Here is a 23,402-nt window from a genome sequence, read left to right on the forward strand (position 1 = left end):
ATAATAACTCCACCAGCATGCACTGTGAGCAGAGTAGACATGGTGCAGTCTATTCAAGCATCTTGCAAACATTCCACTGTCTATTGCAGCCTTCAAGAGGCAGGAGCAGCACTGCAATCCTTATTGCACTTGTGGCTGTATGCCTGGAGTGTAGCAAGGTGCTGCAAGGAGGACATTAATCACTCAGTGGTTCTCACCTTGATGCCTGAGGTCTAATCTCAAACCACACTGCAGCATCTCTTCACAAGCAATCATTCATGCAAGATTATGTTCAGACCTCATCATCATACTGAGTCCCCAGATGAGATTATTCCTTAGTGCATAGTCATCTGTAGCTCACAGCAATGGATGTGAGCCTGTGAGTTAGCTCAACTTTCTGTAGACTGTTGAAGCTTCAGCAGCAGCATTGTTTGATCACTGTCAAGTACTCATGACCCTGCAATCGTCTGGAGTCTCCCATATTATCGTTCAGCCTAGCCTTGGCATCTGTGGGCCAGAAAATGCAGACACTGCATTTAGGCATCAATTAGTTAAATAGCTGCTCATAAAGAACACACATCAGATGTATTGGAGCTTCACTCTGACCCCATACGAGGACACCAGATTTTCATTCCACCAGTCTCAGATATCCACACAGAAACCAGGCACACTGATGGCATTGTACCAATTGCATAACCAAGTCAACTAGGCATTGGAGAACTGGCACAGGGTCGATGTCAAGAAACGCTAACCAGAACGTCAGGCCCTGAGTGGCATCCTCCCATGTCACAGTCTGTCATCTGGGATGATACACACCTCCGATTTCGCATTGTTGTTGTCCTTCAGCAGGGATCACAAGACTCAATACTTGTTAACTAAGTGTAGAGCTCTGCATCATGCAGGTGGAAAAGTGGGGACTACTACAGGGGTGATGTCACAAGGACTTGACAAAATGCTGTAGTCTGCCAGGAGTGCACAAGAGCCCCAAGTATTGAATGATTTGTAACCCACACTCTTGCCTGACAGGCATTAAATGGAGGCCATTGAAAGACGCACCAACTGAGATTAACTGCAGTGTGGCTCACCATTTAATCCTGTAAGATCCACATTCAGGAGTCTTCAGTGTGGAAGCATCAGGAGACTAAACCAGACTGTAGCATCAAAATTCATGAGGCCACATGATATGAACCTCTGACAAAGGCCTCTGAGATGCATTGCCCAAATACCATGTTCTTAGAGACAGAGGCTTTGCTCATGTTGCAGCTGTGCAGAGAGCAGCCAGGTACTGTGATGAGATGGTGCAAGACACCATTGACCTGAAGCACACAATGGGACATATGTGAGGAGTGGAAGCATCTGTTAGACTTGTATGACTTCAGAGCATTGCATTAGATAGAAGAGACACACACTCGATGAGAAGTTGAAAGTAAGAAAATATATTTACATATATGTAAAGTGTAGTGATTGAAGGTACAGCTTTTCCTACTGCATATTCGGGGTCACATGATTGTTCTTGATGAATGAGTCCTAAGCGCAGGTAATCTGGGGGGAGCAACCTTTCTAGTCGTGGACCCGGTTCAAGTCTGTAGCTTCTAAAAGGGCTAAGTAATAAAGTTGTCTCTTTCAAGTAGAAACCTGTCCGGTATGTCAAGTCATTACATTTGGCAACGAGGGTAAAATAGCTCTGACCCTGCACCTTGCCTTGTGAATGTGAGTACGTCAGTTCTTAAGGAACGAAAGAACAGTATATTCACCAGTCATGCCGCTCTTCAGCAGGATCGACCCTATGGAAGACTGGAGCCATTGTGTAGAGCGCCTAGGTTTTTATTTTATGGTGAATGAAATAACCACAGAGGAGAAGCTGAAAACTATACTTTTGAGTGTCTGTAGTAGCAAGACATGTTACCTCATCCACAATCTGATGGCCCTGAATGCGCCCAATTTGAAATCTTTTAACAAACCGGTAGGCATCGTGAAGATGCATTTTCAGCTGAAGCCATTAGTAATAATGAAGAGATTTAAGTTTAACTCCAGAGTAAGAGCCCCAAATGGGCTCATCACAACTTATATAGCGAAGTTGAAGCAGTTGACTGAGCACTGCGACTTCGGAGATACACTCAATGACACATTGCGGGACCTGTTAGTTTGTAGCATTCATGACTATGTCATTCAGCACCGTTTACTCGCAGAAGTTAGCATCGATTTGAACTGCGCCATGGAAATAGCGCTAGCCATAGAAAGTGCTGCAAGGGACTCGCAGGCTTTACAGAGTGTGCAGCATGGCTCCGTTCTTCAGTTGGGGTGGGATGTGGGGGTAACCACATACCAGATACCTGCCAATTCAAGGAGATAAAATGCTATTACTGCCACAAAAAAGGGCAAGTAATATAACAATGCATGGTGAAATCGAGACCGCCCATCAGACAGGAGATCAAGATGATTGAAGTGCATAATATAACAGAACCTGAAGCTGCCAATACCAATATCTATTCCCTGTACAATATCAAAGCAGTAAAAACGAACCAATAACCGTCACCATTCAAGTGAATATGAAGCCTCTAATAACAGACGCGGATACAGGCGCCTCAACTACAGTGGTGGGAGATCATACATTTAAACACCTAAATGAAGGTGCCCAGCCATTGAACCTGGACCGAACAATGGCTCAATTGAAGACATACACTGGAGAATCCATATAGGTAAAGGGCATCGCCACAGTACCTGTGTCTTATAGGCAACAAACAGCCCAGCTTCCAGTGATCATAGTGACACGTGAAGGACCTAGTCTTCTGGGCTGCAACTGGTTACAAAAAATTAAGCTCAACTGGTCTGAAATATTTCAAGTGAGAACAGGAGGAATTCTGAGCTGTTAAGGAAATACAACAGTATATTTTGTGACGAATTGGGAAAGTTAAAAGGCTTACAAGCAAAAATATATGTAGATTCTCGGGTGACACCCAGTTCTTTAAGGCCAGACCTGTGCCTTCTGCCCTAAAGGAGAAGATGGATGCAAGATTGTGCTGCTTAAAGAAGTTGGGCATTTTCCAGCCAGTCCAATTTTTGGAATGGGCAATGTCCATAGTCCCAGTGATGAAACATGATCAAACTATTCGCATTTGCAGGGACTAAAAATTAATCATGAATAAGGCAGCCAAACTAGATAAATATCCTATCCTGAGGATAAACGTCTTGCATGCAAAGTGAGCTGGAGGCAATTCCTATACCAAACTGGATATGAGTCATGCATACCAACAGCTAGAGTTCGATTGCACATCTACAGGATATGTAACCGTTAACACACACAAGGGCCTGTATCAATATACATGCCACCCTTTGGAGCATCACCTGCATGTGCAATTTTTCAAAGGAACATGAAAAGGCTTTTGTAAGGTCTTCTCCGAGTAGTAGTGTACCTAGATGATGTTCTGATCACAGGGTCTATGGAAGCCAAACATTTGGCAAACCTGGAAGAGGTTTTAAGAAGATTTTTGAAAGCCAGTGTACAATTAAAGAAAGAGAAATCTGCATTCCAAGCACCAGAATTCACTTACCTGGGTCACCGGGTGGATGCCATGGGGTTGCCTCCACTAGAGGAGAAAGCTAAGGTGATCAAAGAGGCGCCTTCTTTTTCCAGCGTAACTGAACTCAATCTTTATTCGGCATGATTAATTATTATAGCTGCTTCTTTCCAAACTTGTCAACAGTGATAGCACCATTACACCTATTGTTAAAAAAGAATCATCATTGGTCATGGAATTCACAACAAAAAAGAGTCTTTGTGAAAGTTAAGAAGCTATTACATTCATCAAGAATGCTGGTACATTATGACCCATCAAAAGAATTAATATTAACCTGTAATGTGTTTCCTTATGGTGTGGGAGCTGTGTTATCACACAGGATGGAAGATGGTTTTGAAAGGCCAATCGGCTATGTCTCCAGAACCCTTTCTGCAGCCGAGAAGGGTTATTCACAACTTGACAAGGAAGGTATATCAGTAATATTTGGAGTGAAGAAATTGCACCAGTATTTGCATGGATGACATTTCACCATTATGTCGGACCATAAACCATTAATGGGTTTATTCAGTGAGGATAAGGCCATTCCGCTGATAGTCTCAGTAAGAATTCAACATTGGGCTTTGATATTATCTATGTATAAGTATACCTTTATGCACCATCCTGGCTTGCATATTGCAAATGTGACACACTCAGACATCTCTTGTTACCAGATAGCATTGCACATGCTCCAGTGCCACAAGAAGTTGTGCTTGTGCTGAATTTCTTGGACTCTTCACCTATGTCTGCAAGGTAAATAAGGAATTGGACCAACAGAGATGCAATTTTCGGAATCACAGAATCGCAGAGTGCAGAAGAGGCCCTTCGGCCCATTGAGTCTGCACCAACACGTGAGAAACACCGGACCTACCTACCTAATCCCATTTACCAGCCCTTGGCCCATAGCCTTGAATGTTATGACATGCCAAGTGCTCATCCAGGTACTTTTTAAAGGATGTGAGGCAACCCGCCTCCACCACCCTCCCAGGCAGTGCATTCCAGACCGTCACCACCCTCTGGGTGAAAAGGCTTTTCCTCACATCCCCCCCTAAACCTCCAGCCCCTCACCTTGAACTTATGTCCCCTTGTGACTGACTCTTCAACTAAGGGGAACAGCTGCTCCCTATCCACCCTGTCCATGCCCCTCATAATATTGTACAGCTCGATCAGGTCGCCCCTCAGTCTTCTCTGCTCCAACAAAAACAACCCAAGTCTATCCAGCCTCTCTTCATAATTTAAATGTTTCATCCCAGGCAACATCCTGGTAAATCTCCTCTGCACCCCCTCCAGTGCAATCACATCCTTTCTATAATGTGGCGACCAGAACTGCACACAGTACTCCAGCTGTGGCCTCATCAAGGTTCTATACAACTCCAACATGACCTCCCTACTTTTGTAATCTATGCCTCGATTGATAAAGGCAAGTGTCCCATATGCCTTTTTCACCACCCCACTAACATGCTCCTCTGCCTCCAGAGATCCATGGACACACACGCCAAGGTCCCTTTGTTCCTCAGAACTTCCTAGTGTCATGCCAGTCATTGAATACTTCCTTGTCAAATTACTGATTTTGTCAAAAGTCAGAGACCTTGTATTGCAAGGGTGGCTGAATTCACCATTGTCTGAAGAGCTGAGACCATCCCATGCCCGTAAAACAGAGTTAAGTTGTCAAGATGGAACCTTGTTGCAGGGATCAAGTGTCATCGTCCCTTTACAAGGCAGAGGACCACTCTTTACAGAGCTTCACAGTGCGCGTCCAGACACTTCCAAGATGAAGATGCTTGCATGAAGCTATGTCTGGTGGCCAGGCGTAGACAGTGACATTGGAAGCATGGTCAAGCACTGTCTCCAGTGCCAGCAACAACAGAAGTTGTCTGGTTCAGCTCCACTGCATCCGTGGGAGTGGCCTGGTCGACCCTGGGTTAGACTATATATTGATTATGTAGGTCCATTTATAGGTACCATGTCTTTATTGATTGTCAATGCGCATTTTAAGTGGACGGATGTGTATGAAGTTAGATCACCGACATCGAATGCAACTATTCAAAGGCTGCGCCAATGTTTTTGAATACATGGCTTACCAGAAGTCATTGTTTCGGATAATGGTACTGCCTTCGCTAGTACAGAATTTCAGAGATCCATGAGTTTAAATGGAATCAGACATATTAAAACAGCACCATATCATTCCTCATAAAATGGGTTAGCTGAATGAGCAGTGCAAACTTTCAAACCTGGAATGAAGAAGTTATCCGAAGGTACTCTAGAAACTCGCCTTCATGTTTTCTTCTCAATTATCGTACTCCTCATGCAACTACAGGCTCAATGCTGTCTTAATTATTGATGAAAGACAACCTACATACATGGTTAAGGCTAGTGTTTCCAAACTTAGCGGGGAAGGTAGAGAAGAATCAAAGTAATCAAAAATTGAATCACGATATTCGTAGCAAAGCTCGAAGGTTTACTGTCAGAGATACAGTTTTTGTGTAGAATTTTGGAAGTGGACCCTGTTGGGTTCCTGGTATAATTGTCTCACAAACTGGTCCCTTGTCTTTGCAGGTGTCAGTGAAAGACCAAATTGTCCAAAAACATGTGAATCATCTAAGGAATAGAGTGACATTCCAACAACCAGCTATTCCGCCTGTGATTAACGTCAAACCATTAATCCCTGAGGTGCCAGATCGACCAAGAATAGACATACCTGATGTCTCTGGAGAATTGCCTAACCCTGACATGCTACTTTCTAATGAGTACCTGATGCTGCAGTTCTTGATCACGTCAGTCCAGTGGGAGAACCTAAAGTGGTAGAGCTACGCCGCTCTAACCGAATTAGAAAACCACCTCAGAGACTTCACCTTTAATCACCTGACCTGCATATATGTATATGTTGTGGATTAAAATGTTCTCTGTAAATGGGAAATATAAAAAAATAACTAAAGGGGGAGGAAATGTAGTGATTGAAGGGATAGCTTCTCCTATTGCCTATTAGGGGTCACGCCATTGTTCTTGATGAATGATCCCAAAGGCGTGGGTTATCCGGGGGTGGGGGGGAGGGTGGGGGGTGGGGGGAGGTGCAGAGTTTTCAAGTTGTGGACCTGGTTCAAGCATATAGCTTCTAAAAGACCTCTGTAATAAAGTTACCTATTTCAAGTAGAAACCTGTTCGGTACGTCAAGTCATTACACAAAGTATATATAGATTGCAAATGCGCATGCCACCTTTGTGCTCTTAGCATTTCTTAATTTTTCTTACCTTACTGCTACTTCTAGGTGCTTCCCCGACATCCACAGCAAGGGTGGGTCTGCAGCAGGTGGTGAGGGAACCAACAAAAGGGTAAAACATACTTGACCTCATCCTCACCAACCCGCCAACCGCAAATGCACCTGTCTATGACAGCACCAGTAGGAGACGAAGACCCATCTTCACATTGAAGATAAACTCCATTGTGTTGTGTGGCACTACCACTACACAATGCTAAATGGGATAGATTTTCAACAAATCTAGCGAATCAAGACTGGCACCCATGAGGCACTGTGGGCAATCAGCTGCAGCAGAATTGCACTCAACCACAATCTGTAACCTCATGGCCTGGCATACCCCCCACTCTATCATTACCACCAAACCAGGGGATCAACCCTGGTTCAATGAAGAGTGAGGAGGGTATGCCAGGAGCAGCACCAGGCATACCTAAAAATAACATGTCAACCTGATGAAGCTACAACACAGGACTACTTGCGAGCCAAACAGCATAAGCAGAAAACCATGGACAAGTTTAAATATGGCCCGCAAAGATGATCCAATGAGGTAATGGCAGGGTGGACAAATTGCAGTCCACCCCTCCACAAGGTAAAAAAGTGCTTCACATTTATGCATATATAATGAGCTGAAAAGTGAACGATCTGGCGCAGAAACCCGCCACGCCGGCCGGCAGGAAACATGACGCCTTTACTACCTGCCATTGCACTTAGGGTGGAATCATCCCAGATTTGCATGAAGCGTGGTAGTGGGCGGGTAAAACGACGCCACATTAGTTATGCATTCCCAGGAAACACGCTGTTTCAATGCTGGGCAGGCTCTCATTCGCCCATCACGCCATCACCTCGCCGCGCCATCACGCCGAGTTCCATATTTAAAGTCCAGGTGCCCGCACACATTTCAGTGCTTCCAGCCCAGAACTACTGCAGGGTAAATGTCATCGAAAAGCAAAAAGACTGCAGCCCCCAGGTTTAGTGATGCATCACTGGAATGCCTTTTGAACGCTGTGAAGGCCTGCTGCGATGTCCTCTACCCCCACTCTGGCCACATGATGGGCAGCAGCATAACCAACCAGGCTTGGGAGGTGGTGGTAGTGGTGATCAGTGTCAATGCTGCACAGAAGAGGTTGGCTATCCAGTGCAGATAGAGGATGAATGATCTCATTCGTGTAACCTGGGTATGGCAATGATCTCATCACTCTTAACTCACACACTCACTAGATCTCACTCACTGCCAGCTTAAGGGACATTACCACCCATTCTTACGCACACACACGCTCACATGTCCATCTGGCCTCATCTCCTCTGGAGACTGCTTCCTCAACCCTCACCATCTTGAGGCCACTTGGACAGATCAACATGTGCCCCCAGACGCACCCCTGGGATACCCTCCTTCCCCAGTATAGCCCTCTCCCTTCAGCCTCTTCCCTTGCCTGAGGCGACTTCTCCCCCTTCCACAAGCAAGATCTTGCCCTGCAGCCATTGAAAAGCCACCCACATATGGCTGATCTGGTAGGTGGAGACCTACCCGTGAGTTCCGTGAGATCTGGTGCTGGCTGTGAAGTCTGGCACCGATGACTGCGAGTGCTAACTGAAGCATGGTAGACAAACAAACCTTGAAATCCCGAGCGAAGTGCAGCCCGCCAGGTGCACATGGCTTATGTGCTATTGTGAAACACATCAACGTGTTTTCCTGCTGATATGGGTGAATGATCCAGCGGTGGGGGGCGGGAGGGACGATTCTGGCGGGCTGGACTAATATGCAGATTACAATGAGGTTCCTGATGTCCGATGGTGGGGAACGCGGCACGCCATTGACAGGCTGAGCGGACGATCATAAACTGGTTGCACACCATCGTTAAACCGATCGCGCCATGTTGTTTGCTCACGCCAGCAAACATGTACATCAGCGGGCACGGAAAATCTCAGCCTTAGTCTCTGGAGTGGAAAACTATGCCCCTTGCCATTATCATGTCACTTGTTGATGAACTGATTGATCGATTCTTGTGGCTGCTGTCTGTGAGCCTCAGCCCTAAATGATGTATTCCAAAGTTCACCTTCACATGAAGCTGATCCTCCAGCCTGTTCCACAGCTTGGCAGGATCTTTCTGATCCTCCTCAGACACGCCTGAAGTGCTGACCCTGTGCAAACCCTCGTTTCCAATGGCTATCTTTATTTTCACCAAACTGTGTATCCAGCTGTGCGATGGGTAAATCTAAAAAAGCATAACTCCATCCTTTGCTTAAGGAGCCTAAATATGGTTAGGACATCTGTGGCCTTGCAATTCATGCTGGGGAGTTTAGTGGCCATTGTAGTATAAAGGGTTAACAGGTGGAATATGCTAATGTATGACGTAGATGATGATGTACCAATGACCTCGGTCAATCAGACTCGAGAGTGAGTGGTTAGAATCAAGCCTAGGAGCAATGTGCCTACTCTGTAACCTGTTTAGATGTAGTACTAATAAATAAGTGTTAAGCAGGTACCAGAGTATGTCTACAGTCTGTTTAAGAACAAAGTCCCATGCATAGAGTCCAAGATAGAAGGACATATCTCAGAACATGGTGGCAGCTGTGGAGACATCGATGTAAGGGACATTGGTGTTATAGAAGGAACCACAGAGCGAAGAAACATTTGACAGCAGCTCATAAATAATTTTGGTGGAAGAAGGAGGCACACCAGAGAGGGGTAATGATGACCATACCTGGTGTGCAGTCCCCGTTCTTGCCCATTTGACTGCCTCGAGGGCCCGCAGAGAGTCCAGCAGTGGGAGGAAATGTCATTCACCGAGCAACACAGGTCTTCATGGAAAAGGAGCAAAATCTTCAAGTTAGTTCCTTTCTTTATGCAGCAAGTCCAGTAGCAGATAACATAAAAACAAAAAATGCTGGAAAAACTCATCCAGTCTGACAGCATCTGTGGAGAGAGAAACAAAGTTAATGTTTCTGGTCCATTTGACTCTTCTTCAGAGGTGAAGAGAAGTAGAAATGAGATGGAATTTATACAGTTTGAGGGGAGGGTGGAGCAGGTAAAGCAGAATAGAAGATCAGCGATAGGTGGGAGCTAAGGAGAGATTGACAAAGATGTCATGGACACAAGATAAAGGGAGTGTTAATGGTAGTGGTGAGGACTAAAGAAGGTGCTGATGGTGCTAGTAGTGGCATAAAGGCGAGAAAGCACAATGTGTTGATGGCAGAACAAGGTTCAACACTCTGTTAAAGGACAGATAGAACAAGTGACAGATGGCTCCCCCCACGCAACCCCCAACCAAGGCCATTTGTCACTTGTTCTATCTGTTCTTTCGCAGAGGGCTGACCCTTTTTCTGCCATCAACACATTGTGAAATGTTAACTCTGTTTTTCTCTCCACAGATGTTGTCAGACCAGCTGAGATTTTCCAGCATTTTCTGTTTCTAGTTCTGATTTCCAGCATCTGCAGTATTTTGCTTTCTCTTATTAGCACATGACGTTCTCCTAAGGCAGGGCAAGCAGGAGTCCATTGCAGACTTTAAATTTTAAAGCTTTTGACACCCATTTTAGCCTAAAGCAAAATTTAGTAATTGAATGAGCATGTTTTAACCAGTGCTCGCAATGACTTGGGAAATCGATTGAATTATTCCTAATTGACCTGTATCACTTGTTTAGTTCTTGTGGTTACTGGAAGCTGAAGGACGAGCTAATCTGTGATTGCATAGTCATGGGTGTCCAGGATGAAAAACTCTCTGACTTTCTCCAGTCCAAAGATGATCTTACTTTGGATCAAGCAGTCCAGTATGTGAGGCAGGCTGAGCATAGAGCATTTAATCAGGCTATAATCTGTGGCCACTACGAGGCTTCACATCACTCCATGGATTGGTAGGCCCACAGGCAGCGGCCCCACCTACATGAAAGCCTGCTAAACCAAGTGAAAGGGTGGGAAACGCCACACTGGCAGCCATTTTGAGATGCTTGCGTTGTGGCGTTGAAACCCAGCATAGATGCCAACACTGCCCAGCAGGGGGTGCAGAATACTTCCAGTGGAGCAAAACTGGACATTTCAAGTGTTTCTGCAAATCCGGTACTTTTCATCAAAGTCAACGACCAGAAAGTACTTATGAAACTAATTCCTTCCAAGAAATGAATGGTCAAGAAAAAGACGAATCTACAGGATTCCTAGGGGAGGTAGACAGCCTTAATCCAAACTATTGGTCAGTTACAATCCAAGTTCAAGGCTTCAATAATACTCTTAAAATTGATACTGGAGCAGTTCTTAACATATTAGCAGATGACCTTAACTGGCTTCCGCCAATGACCTTTGTCCATCAGTCATCAATTTCCACGGTCTAGGCGGCATAAACTTTCAAATCAAAGGCAGAATTATTACTCCTCTTACCTACAAGGGGCAAATGATCATTGATTCCCTCTACAATCAACGCACATCCTTATTGAGAGGAGATGTTGGCATATTTCTAGGAATCCTGGAAAAACCAGGTGATCCTCATCATTTATTGTCCTTTGTGCTACAATCTTCAAGTTATTATTTAGAAGCAACAATCTAGACAAGGAATCCAGGGACCCAGGGGACCCTGGTTCGAAACCCGCCACAGCAGATGGTGGAATTTGAATTCAATAAAATATGGAATTGAAAGTCTAATGATGAACATGAAGCCATTGTCGATTGTTGTAAAAACACATCTGGTTCACTAATGTCCTTTAGGGAAGGAAATCTGTCATCCTTACCTGGTCTGGCCTACATGTGACTCCAGGCCCACAGCAATGTGGTTGTCTCTGAAATGGCCTAGCAAGCCATTCAGTTGTATAAAACTGCTACAAAGTCACAAAAAAGGAATGAAACCAGACGGACCACCCAGCATCGACCTAGGCACTGGAAACGACAACGGTAATGTCAGCCCTGTCGACACTGCAAAGTCCTCCTTATTAACATCTGGGGGCTAGTGGCAAAATTGGGAGAGCTGTCTCACAGGCTAGTCAAGCAACAGCCTGACATAGTCATCCTCGCGGAATCATACCTTACAGATAATGTCCCAGACTCCATCATCACCATCCCTGGGTATGTCCTGTCCCGCTGGCAGGACAGGCCCAACAGAGGTGGCAGCACAGTGTTACACAGTCAGGAGGGAGAGTTGCCCTGGGAGTCCTCAACATCGAATCTGGACCCCATGAACTTTCCTGGCAACTGGTCAAACGTGGGCAAGGAAACCTCCTGCTTATTGTCATGTACCGCTATCCCTCAGCTGGTGAATCAACGTTCCTTGATGTTGAAAACCACTTAGAGGAACCACTGAGGGTGTTAAAGACACAGGGTATTCTCTGGGTGGGGAACTTCAATGTCCATCACCAAGAGTGGCTCGGTAGCACCACTACTGACAGAGCTGGCCGAGTCCCAAATGACCTACCTACCAGACTGGGTCTGTGGCAGGTGGTGAGGGAGCCAGCAAGAGGGAAAAACATACTTGACCTCATCCTTACCAACCTGCTTGCCACAGATGCACCTGTCCATAACAGTATCGGTAGGAGTGACTACCGCACAGTCAGTGTGGAGACGAAGTCCCGCCTTCACATTGAGGATACCTTCCACCGTGTTGTGTGGCACTACCACTGTGCTAAATGGGGTAGATTTCAAACAAATCTAGCAACTCAAAACTGGACATCCATGAGGCGCTGTGGGCCATCAGCAGAAGCAGAATTGTACTCGAACACAATCTGTAAGCTCGTGGCCCGGCATATTCCCCGCTCTACCATTACCATCAAGCAAGGGGATCAACCCTGGTTCAATGAAGAGTGTAGGAGGGCATGCCAGGAGCAGCACCAGGTATATCTAAAAATGAGGTGTCAACCTTGTGAAGCTATAACAAAGGATTACTTGCGTGCCAAATAGCAAAAGCAGCAAGTGATAGACACAGCTAAGCGATCCCACAACCAATGGGTCAGGTCTTAGCACAGCAGTCCTGCCACATCCAGTCGTGAATGGTAGTGGACAATTAATCACCTCACTGGTGGAGCAGACTCCACAAATATCCCCATCCTCAATGATGGAGGAGCGCAGCACGTCAGTGCAAAAGATAAGGCGGAAGCATTTTCTACAATCTTCAGCCAGAATTGCCGAGTGGATGATCCATTTGACCTCCTTCAGACGTCCCCAGCATCACAGATGCTAGCTTTCAACCAATTCAATTCACCCCATGTGATATCAAGAAATGGCTGAAGGCACTGGATACTGCAAAGGCTATAGGTCCTGACAATATTCTGGCAAGAGTACTGAAGACTTGTGCTCCAGAACTTGCCGCGCCCCTAGCCAAGCTATTCCAGTACAGCTAGAACACTGGCATCTACCCGGCTATGTGGAAAATTGCCCAGGTATGCCTTGTACACAAAAAGCAGGACAAATCCAACCAAGCCAATAACCGCCCCATCAGTCTACTCTCCATCATCAGTAAAGTAATGGAAGGGGTCATCAACAGTGCTATCAAGTGGCACTTGCTTAGCAATAACCTGCTCACTGATGCCCAGTTTAGGTTCCACCAGGGCCACTCAGCTCCTGAACTCATTATAGCCTTGGTTCAAACATTTGTTCTTTTGCTGATCTGCCGAGGTGAGGTGAGAGAGACTGCCCTTGACATCAAGGCCGCATTTGACAGAGTGTGGCATCAAGGAGCCCTAGCAAAACTGGAGTCAATGGGAATCAGGGGGAAAACTCTCCAATGATTGGAGTCACGCCTAGCACAAAAGGAGATGGTTGTTTTTGTTGGAGGTCAGTGATCTCAGCTCCAGGATATCACTGCAGCAGTTCCTCAGGGTAGTGTCCTAAACCCAACCATCTTCAGCTGCTTTATCAATGACCTTCCATCCATCATAAGGTCAGAGGTGGGGTGTTTGCTGATGATTGCACAATGTTCAGCACCATTCGCAACTCCTCAGATACTGAAGCAGCCCATGTCCAAATGCAGCAAGACCTGGACAATATTGAGGCTTGGGCTGATAAGTGGCAAGTACAATTCGTGCCACACAAGTATCAGGCAATGACCATCTCCAACAAGAGAGAATCCAACCATTTCCCCTTGATATTCAATGGCATTACCATCACTGAATCCCCTACTATCAACATCCTGAGGGTTACCATTGACCAGAAACTCAACTGGAATAGCCATATAAGTACTGTGGCTACAAGAGCAGGTCAGAGGCTAGGAATAGTGTGACAAGTAACTCACCCCCTGAGTCCCCAATGCCTGTCCACCATCTACAAGGCACAAATCAGGAGTGTAATGGAATACTCCCGACTTGCCTGGATGAATGCAGCTCCTACAACACTCAAGAAGCTGGACACCGTCCAGGACAAAGTAGATGTGATTGGCACCACATCCACAAACATTCACTCCCTCCACCACCAACGCAGAGTAGCAGCAGTGTGTACCATCTACAAGGTGCACTGCCGGAATTCACTAAGGCCCCTTAGACAGTACCTTCCAAACCCACGCCTACTACCACCTAGGAGGACAAGGGCAGCAGGTAGATGGGAACACCACCACCTGGAAGTTCCCCTCCAAGTCACTCACCATCCTGACTTGGAAACAGATCACTGTTCCTTCGCTGTCGCTGGGTCAAAACCCTGGAACTCCCTTCCTAACAGCACTGTGGGTGTACCTACAGCACATGGACTGCAGCTCACCAACACCTTCTGAAGTGCTACTAGGGATTGGCAAAAAATGCTGGCCCAGCCAGCGAAGACCACATCCCATAATTGAATTAAAAAAACTTCTGACTCTGAATGATTTAAAGATTTCTCAGGACTTGCTGTAGCCTGGAATTTTAAAAGATTTAGCTCAACCCTGATTGGACTGCGGAATCTGAACTCTGGGATTTGAAGCAGGACTTCCAAAGGAGATTCAATGGAGTCTTCTGCTGCAGTAAGGGGTGGAATCGTCCCAGGGTTGCACTAAGTGAAGTAACGGGTGGGAAAAGGACAATTTACCCGCCAGCTACAATGACGGCTTTTCATGTCATATTGTCCCAATCCTGCACCATTAACCATGCTTTCCTGGGGAACATGCCATTTCGATGGTGGGAGGGATCTCATTCGCCTGGCACATCATCACCTCGCTGCTTCATCACGCTGGTTGCTATATTTAAAGTGAAGCTGCGTGCACACCTCTCAGTGCTCCCAGACAAGGACTGCAGCACAAAAGACATTGCCTTGAAAGGTGAGAAGACTGCAGCCCTCTAGTTCAATGACCTGTCCCTTGAGTGTCATTTGGAAGCAATGATGTCCATGATGTCCTCATCCCCGCTCTGGCCGCAGGACAGGCAGCAACATCGCTAAGCTGGTTTGGGAGGCCGTGGCAGTGGTGGTCAGTGCCAATGCCCTGCAAAGGAGGACAATACTCAGTGCCACCACAGGGTGAATGGTCTCATCCATTCTGCCAGGGTAAGTCACTCTTCTCATCATTCAACTCACACGCTCACAAACCCACCACACATCCACAGGGATATCACACCTCAAGGGACAACACCACTAATTCTCACACTCACCCTCTCATCTCCATCATCTTCTTGAGCTGTGTCCTCATCCTGTCCATGGCTTCGCTCACTGCACAAACATCCTATGCAGTGCCATGTGTCCTGCTCACACTCTCTCCATCTGTTTCCATGCAGGAGAAGCTGGGAGAGGTCCCAGACTTGGGGTTGGTGGGGGGGCGGGCAGGTTGGGGGGGTGGGGGGGAGGGGGTGGGTGGCAGTGGAGGGGGGGATTGTGGGTGGAATGGCCCACTTTACGCCATTCACTCACCTTGAGGCCCGTGCTTGCGGCAATGGTGAGGCCGGCAGTGAACACCCACACTGGGATCCAGCACCACATCATCAGTCTCTCAACGCAATTGTGAGTGCTCTCGTGCTTTTGGCTCTGCTGCCATGCACTAATTCTCTCTACTTAGGTTCACAGGGAGCTCTGCCAAGTGACCAACACCCTCAGCGAGCCAGCCCCTCAGCTCCATCCATGTCCTCATCTACAGCCAAGAGGACACCTCCTCCATTGAAGAGCTGGAAATAAGCAGCCTGGATGACCTGTCACAGCGCTCAACCACACTCTGCACCAGCGCAGAGACTCACACCTCGGGGGGACCTAGATCTAGAGCAGACTTGGGTTCACAATCTGGTGGTCACCGCACAGATACATGTCCACAGCAGCAGGAGGCAGGTTCTGCCAAGCTCCCCGGCACTTGGAGGACTGCTGGGAAAGAGGCATCTGTGAGGTCCGATGACGAGTCTCTGGATTTGGTGTTCCAGCTCATCGTGGGGAGTCAGAAGGTGGGGAAACATTACGCAGAACTGTTGGAAGCTCTCAACAGAGTGACCCGCGAGTTGGAGGAGTGTCCCTGCCTGCCCTCTGATGAAGTGTTGCCTACATGTGCGTGCATTGAGGTCTCCATGGGGTGGATGGCAGTTGCCATGGATACTCTGGTCCAGCAGAATGTAGAGATGCGCGCAGACCTTTGCTCCGTTGCAGTAACCATGGGTGCATTCCTGCAGTGGTAACATGAGAGGGAAATGGGGCACCTTGACACCCCCCCAGGTGCACCTTCCCCTCAAGCAGTCAGGCTGGGGTCTTCGGGCATCAGAAGGGAGGAGGAGCAGCAGCTGCACACTCCTGGTTCATCCACTCAGGGATCACAGAGGTTGCCCTCTCCCCCTGAGTCCCCTTTGCCTGTGACCCCCTCAACCTCATCCTCTGTCACTGCAGAAGGAGCAGCTGGCCCACAGGAGGACAGTAAGCTGGTTCCTCCCAGGGCTCGGGTCTCCAGGGGACCCATGTCAAAGACATCAGAGGGAACAGGGCTAACTATTGCACAAGCTGTCTCCACCCCTGCTGCGGATGTCAGGGCAGCACCTGGAAGTCTAAAATGTTCAAAAGTTAAGAAATTCTGTTCACAGTTGGTTGCACAGATGAACACATTTTGTCACTTTACAATCTGAAAATATATTCATTTTCACTGAATAATGTGTAATAGTGTATTTTGGCTTCATTGACAGGCTTTGTGAGTCCTTCCACTGTATTCCCCCCCACACCCCCAACCCCCTCCGCCACACCACCCCGCACCCACAAGCAGTTTAGCTGCAGGCAACCAGACCATGAGTGATTCTGGAGGGAATGTGTGTATGTGGCAGGGCCTTTCAGAGTCTCAGTGTAAGCGTTCTCACATGCACGCGGATCCTTCCTGCATCACACTCATCTCACTATCCTGAGCATTTTCAGTGCTGCTTGCTGGGGTTCGCTTTCAGTTGACCATCTCATCTGACCTGCATCTGCGCCCACCCACTGATCACACTCCCATGCAACACCTGATCTTGCCCACCATGACTCTTGTTTTTGTTTCGATTTAGCAAACATGTTAGTGCTACAGTTTTCCTTGTGCTCCCCTGTCCTTTCCCCTCCCCCAGTCATCCGTTTCCTCGCCTCCATCACTGTCAACCCTCTGGCCTCACCTTCCACCTCCCCTCCGTGACCTACCAGCCACAACCCTTTTCTTTTGGGGGTGTCCAGGTGAACGTACACATACCCTTCCTTTCCGAAAATCCCACCCTATCCATATTAACCTCCCCAACCTCCTTCTTCCCACCCCCAGAGTTTGTGTCTGCCTCTGAGTCCCCACCGTCCCTTCTACCGCTACTATCAAACTCTCGCCCTCCCACCCTACCACCTCACTCTGCCCTCGGTCATTCTCACCATTCCCTCCTACCACATCCACCCTCAGTTCTCTCCCCAGGAGGCAGTCATAGACTCAATGGAGCCCTCCCTTGCACTTTAACTTGGATAACACCCCCTCCAGACTCCTTCCGCTCTTGGAACTCATTTTCCCCCAGATCCCTTCCCCTCCTGAGTCCTTCCCCCTTCTGACTCCTTCCTCCACCTTTACTTCTTCTGCCACTCTTATTCCTTCCCCTCTCCAGTCTCCATCCTCCCCCGGGACTCCTTCCTCACCCTGGACTCCTTCCTTCCCCTGGACTCCTTCCCCTCTCTGAACTCTTTCCTCCTCTTAGACCCCTTCCCCTCTCCACACTCCTTCCCCTCTCCAAACTCCTTCCCTTACACCTTCCTCCCCCTTCACACCTACCTTCCCAGTTGCCGTCTTCTCCCTGTTACCCCCTCCTCTCCCACGTACACCATCCCCCCTCCCAACCTCAACCCCCAACACTTTCATTCCCCCCCAACCTCAACCCCCACAACAACTTTGTTTCCCTAAATCCCAACCCCATCCCCCCTATGACACACCTTCCTCTCCCAGTCGAACCTAGACCTTCCTCTCCAACACTGATACATCTTCCTCTCCCAAACATAGCTGGACCCTCCAATCCACCCCCTCGACCATCATCAATCGAGAGCAGACTCCCAATGGTGACTTTCCACATTCCGTGAGCTGCTTTGCGGTGGAGCCACATCCATGAGAATCTACCCAGCGTACGATGGACGTTCCTCCAGGGTCCCGCTGCTGTCAGGTTCCAGCAGCTTCTGCTCCTGAGATATCCATGAAATGAGCAAAGCCCTGGTAGTAAGTCCTGACTTCTGCACGTCACACTTATCAAAACGTGTTCTGCACCGGTGTGTTTTCCCGCCGATGTGCTCGGATGATCTAGCATGGGGTTGATTCCGGTGAGCTCGGCTTATAATGATATGTAGATGTATTGCAATGAGGTTCCCAATGTCCGATGGTGGGAAATGACAGGCAGAGCAGACGATTGCAAACTGATTTCACAATGTTGTGAAGCTGATTTTTGGCCTTCTCGCCATATTTTCCACTTACGCCACCAAACATGCCTGACGCCAGTGGGCACAGAAAATTCTGCCCAAGGAATTTTATATTTCTGTCTTTAGCCTCCAAGCCTTTCTTCAGAGATTTTTCTTACCAATTTTTCTCCTGCACCTCTGCTTCTGGAGCTCCTTTTCAGGTCAGGCTGCTTTGTTAAATTTTTTTCAGCATTTTAGTTTTTCTCTGCATTTTCTGCAATGCTTTGGGTTTTCCCCAGCTGCCACCATGTTTTAGGGTGTTGGTTACTGTCGGTAATCCTAAAGAAGTCTTCATCGTCATACATCGGTTAACTGTAAGTCTTTATCAACTCCTTGAACTATCTAAAAATGTACAGTAAAGGGCACAAGCTAGAAGCTGTCTCCATGCTTGTTGGTATGCATGGCTCTGTCCAACACTCGAGTGACCCTGAGCGTTGGTCATATGCTGTCCTCCAGCACTGTGTGGGCAGCACTGTACTCAGTCCCACATTAACCCTATATGTGCCAGACCCTTTTACTACAAAGCCCTGTCAGGTTGGGGGTGTCCTGAAGTGCTCTGGCCCCTATATTTTGCTGTAGATCCCAATTTCACACTTTGTTCCTGCCTGTCACACTCTCCTGATCAGTATTCAAAATACTAAACCACTTGTGAGGCTTGACTTTTCTCTTTAGATTTACAAATTTCCCCTCAATAAACTACCCCCCCGCCATGTTTTTCAGTTTAAAAGCTTAAACTTTGCTTTTATACTGAACATATTGAGTAAGTTTGAAAGATACTTCAATCCCAAGTGTAATTTGAGGAAACAGATTTTCCACATGTATTGAAAAGGAGGTACTAAGTGAAGTGCACAAGACTTTGTGGAATGACAGATACTGCTCTGAGGTAAAAGAATAAAAAACTCAAAATCTAACATTAAATAATGAAATAAAAACATTTATCATATAAGAAACCATGACAGAGCAGACCAAAACGATGTGCAGTCGGATAAATGGAACCATTTAAGCTGTATTGAAGAAAGAGATTAAAAAGAAATCAAATATGAATCTGAAAATAAGTAATCAAAGTTATCAGAAAGAAAGAGGGAGAAAAGGAAAAAGAAAAGGAAATTGTGTGGATGAGGTGAAATGCATTTCAGACCTGAAAGTCATCTGCCTGAATTTTGATATGTATAAATGTGGCAAAAATGACCTAGGCAAGATGTTACAAATGGCTGAATTAGACAAATATGATGTAGCTGTGAAAAGAAGGTCACTTCATTAATTTTATGTGGATGCAGTAACTGCAAATCAAAGATCAAGAGAATTTGCATGTTATTATTATGGTGAATGAAATGGTCATATAATTTTAACTCATGCAGTTCCATAGTGAATAACATATTTGAGGAAGGCTACAATGCAATAGAAACCTAATTTGCATCAAATTTATATAAAATAAACTTTGCAGCAAACAGATTGGTGAAAGGAAGCTGTTTTGTCAGTGTCATATATAATACCAATATTAATTATTAGTAGTGTCAAAGATTTACTTTTGCAAAATACTATTTCTTGGCAAATGGTAAAAGGCTGAAGATGACAAAGGGCATGGACCACAAATCTATCTAAGGTGAATTGCTATTTTATGATTGATAAGCATGATCCAGTAACAAATACAAATAGAAATATACTGCTTGCACTCAAGGAAAAATTAAAATTGGCACTTGGTCGGATGGAGATCTTGCCAATTTTTCTAGAATATGAACAAAACCAGCATGTTCAAAAGGTATATTTCAGGTTTTCAACTTTAGAAACTATGGCAAAGTTTGCTAGTGTAAAATACTTCATAAAGTTAGCAATGTTCCCAGATTCCTGGCAGCTGAAATTGGATTTAACAAACTTTTAACTCTATGTTCAATACTCCTTATGGGAGGTACAGGTTCTCTGGCCTGTCATTAATATTGTTTTATCTCAGGAAATACATCCAAAAACCATCTGCACATTATAGGATTACATTAATAGATGATGTAATAAGTATGGGGTTTTATCCAAAGGGAAATATACAACAAACTTCAGAAAGTACTTGGTTACCAGAAGAATCAATCAGAAAGTTAATGAAGACAAATGTGTATTTAGAATCATTGAGCTAATGTTTCTTGGTGACACCATCACTTGTGAAAACATTAAGCCTGGCAGGATGAAAGTCTCAGCTACTGAAGACATCACATCCACAGCTAAAGAAACACATGGGGCAGAATTTTGCCCTTGTCGGGCAGGCTCAGCGGGAGCGGGCAGGGGAGGTCAGGAAGGTGACTGCTGTCCACGATTGGGGCTGCGCCACGATTTCATGCTGGCGGGCAAATTAAGCCCCCCTCAGCATGAAATGTATGCAGCAGCGCCTAGTGCTACTTATGTGGGAGAGGGGAAAGGAGGGCGAGCAGGATGAGTGGGGAACTTCGCGCATGCACACATGTGTGTGCTGGAAAAGCTCTCTGAGGCACAAAGCTGCCTCAGGGAGATGAGGAGTTCTGAAGAACAAAAATAAAGAATTTTTAAATGTTAAAAAACATGTCCTCTGATGTGACTCTGTCATGTCATGGACCTGTTGTGAATAAGGTGTAAAATTTTTTATTTTATTTTTATTTGCTGTTGGAAACCACATCCTGCCTGTGGATGAGGTTTCTTAAAAGTGCAAAGGCCGCTTGTCCTTTTTGCCTGCCCACCAACCGTAAGGTTGGATGGGGAGCGAAAAATTTAAGTTAATTAATACTTTAATGGCCTTAACAGGCCTTCTAATTGTCGGCGGGTGCGCTGCCTATTCCCCCGGCGCCCGCCGGCTGAACTATCGTACGACTTCGCATCAGGATGCTCGCCCGAAGTCATTGCGTGTCATTTCACACGCCTGCCTACCTAGATGAAAATCTTGCCCATGTAAAAGGCAAATGTGTCAGTGAATTTATACCAAATAAAATCAACTATTATGAAGCTGCTAAAAAGATTAATGAATGGGGCTGGAACAAAGTAGTTGAGGCCAAAACATTGTATGTTTTCAAGAAAGGGTTAGTTGTAGCTCTTGAGGCAAAAGGGATCAAAGGATATGGGGAGAAAGTGGGAGCAGGCTATTGAATTGGATGATCAGCCATGATCATGATGAATGGCGGAGCAGGCTCGAAGGGCTGAATGGCCTATTCCTTCTCCTATTTTCTATGTTTCTATGTTTCTATGGAGCCGTAACCATGAAGAAGTCTGAGTAAAATTGCTGATGCTGTTCTAAAGTTCTACCGCCCTTGAGAGACCGGCAAAGATTTCCGCTGATGCATCAGAGACAGTCTTAGGTGCCAATCTCCTGCAAAGGTATGATGATCAGTGGCAACCCTTCACTTCTGCATCATGTTCATTGACTAATGTTAAGACAAAACTGCACAAAACTAGAAAGAACTGTTAAGTGTAATGCATGCCCATAAAAGGTAAAAATCAGTTTGTGTATGCCTGTATCATTATTGCTGCAGCAAACCACAAGCTATTAATTGCTTTATTTATAAAATCTTTGAAAAATTGCCCTTTGTAAATACATATCAGGCTACTGAAGTATGACCTGAGTCTATCATACACGCTGAGAAAATGTATGTGCACTCATTGGCATCAATAGTAACTGTGTCCCTAGCCCTCTCCAGCGTGCCCATGGTGGGTGGGACAGGGCCAGAGGTGGGGCATTAAATAATGAAAACAGTGTCACCCAACCCCAACTTGCAGCCATCACCATTTTTACAGCAGTGAATATCAGGGTATCCCAGTATCCTGCCTTGGAAAGACTTATCATATTTAAATCGGCCTACTACAGTGCAATTGGGAGTGCAATTTGAAATTGGTAGATGCTGCATGGGTTTTCCCAGGTGTCAGGAAATTTGGCAGTGAAACAGAATGCCCATCCAGAAGTTAAATGGCTCTTTCAGCACTCTTCCTGGGCTAAAACTCTCGCCAAGCCCCTCAAGGAAGCCTTCAACCTCCCCCTGCCCTCCTGATGTCAGTCCTCCCTCCCTTTCTCCAAATTGCCAAACTTACCCTGTCCTGATTGCCAGGAACCAACCCCAAGGATCCTCAGCTGTGGCGTCCTGCCACTAGTGGCCCCTCTTAGCCTCTGGCCAGGCTGTCTTTTTGGCCATTCAGCCTCACTTCATTGGAATATTATCCTTGGTCTTGACTTAATTCCACAAGAGATTTATTACTGATTACATCCACCTCCTGGGTGAGTGGTGGGGCCGTAAATTCAGGTTGGATGGTGGAGATGCAGTACCCATTCCCTTCCCACCAGAAGGAAACAATAATAAAAATTGGAACCAACTGGTACAGGCCAAACTGCATATACCTGAGCATGAACTCCAGTAATACTGGTGCCAATGATACTGGTTTTTGACAATGTTAAACTACTTTTTCCTATGATATTTTACCAGTGGCAGGGTAAGTTACAGGTGGGCCGCCCACCCTTAAGGCTAATTGAGGCCCTTAAGTGTCAATTAATGGCCACTGATAGGCCTCTCCTGCCACTGTTGGTATTTCACCAGCAGTGGATGGCACTTTGCCACCCGAAGAAAACTTGGTGGCCTCCCTACAGGCTTTTGGGAAGGGTACCTCCTGATCTGTACCCTGTAGCCCACATTGGACCCATGGAGGGCTCACAAAAGCCCTCTCAAGCAATAATTAAAGGCTGAATTCAAGTGGTGAGGTGAGAGTGATTGACCTTGGCGTCAAGGCAGCATTTGACTGAGAGTAGCATCAAAGAGACCAAGTAAAATTGAAGTCAATGGGAATCGGGGTAAACTCTGCACTGGTTAGAGTCATACCTTGTACAAAGGGAGATGGAAGATGGAGG

This window comes from Cetorhinus maximus, chromosome 3 (assembly GCF_964194155.1).
Source record: "Cetorhinus maximus chromosome 3, sCetMax3.hap1.1, whole genome shotgun sequence".
Taxonomy (NCBI): Eukaryota; Metazoa; Chordata; class Chondrichthyes; order Lamniformes; family Cetorhinidae; genus Cetorhinus; species Cetorhinus maximus.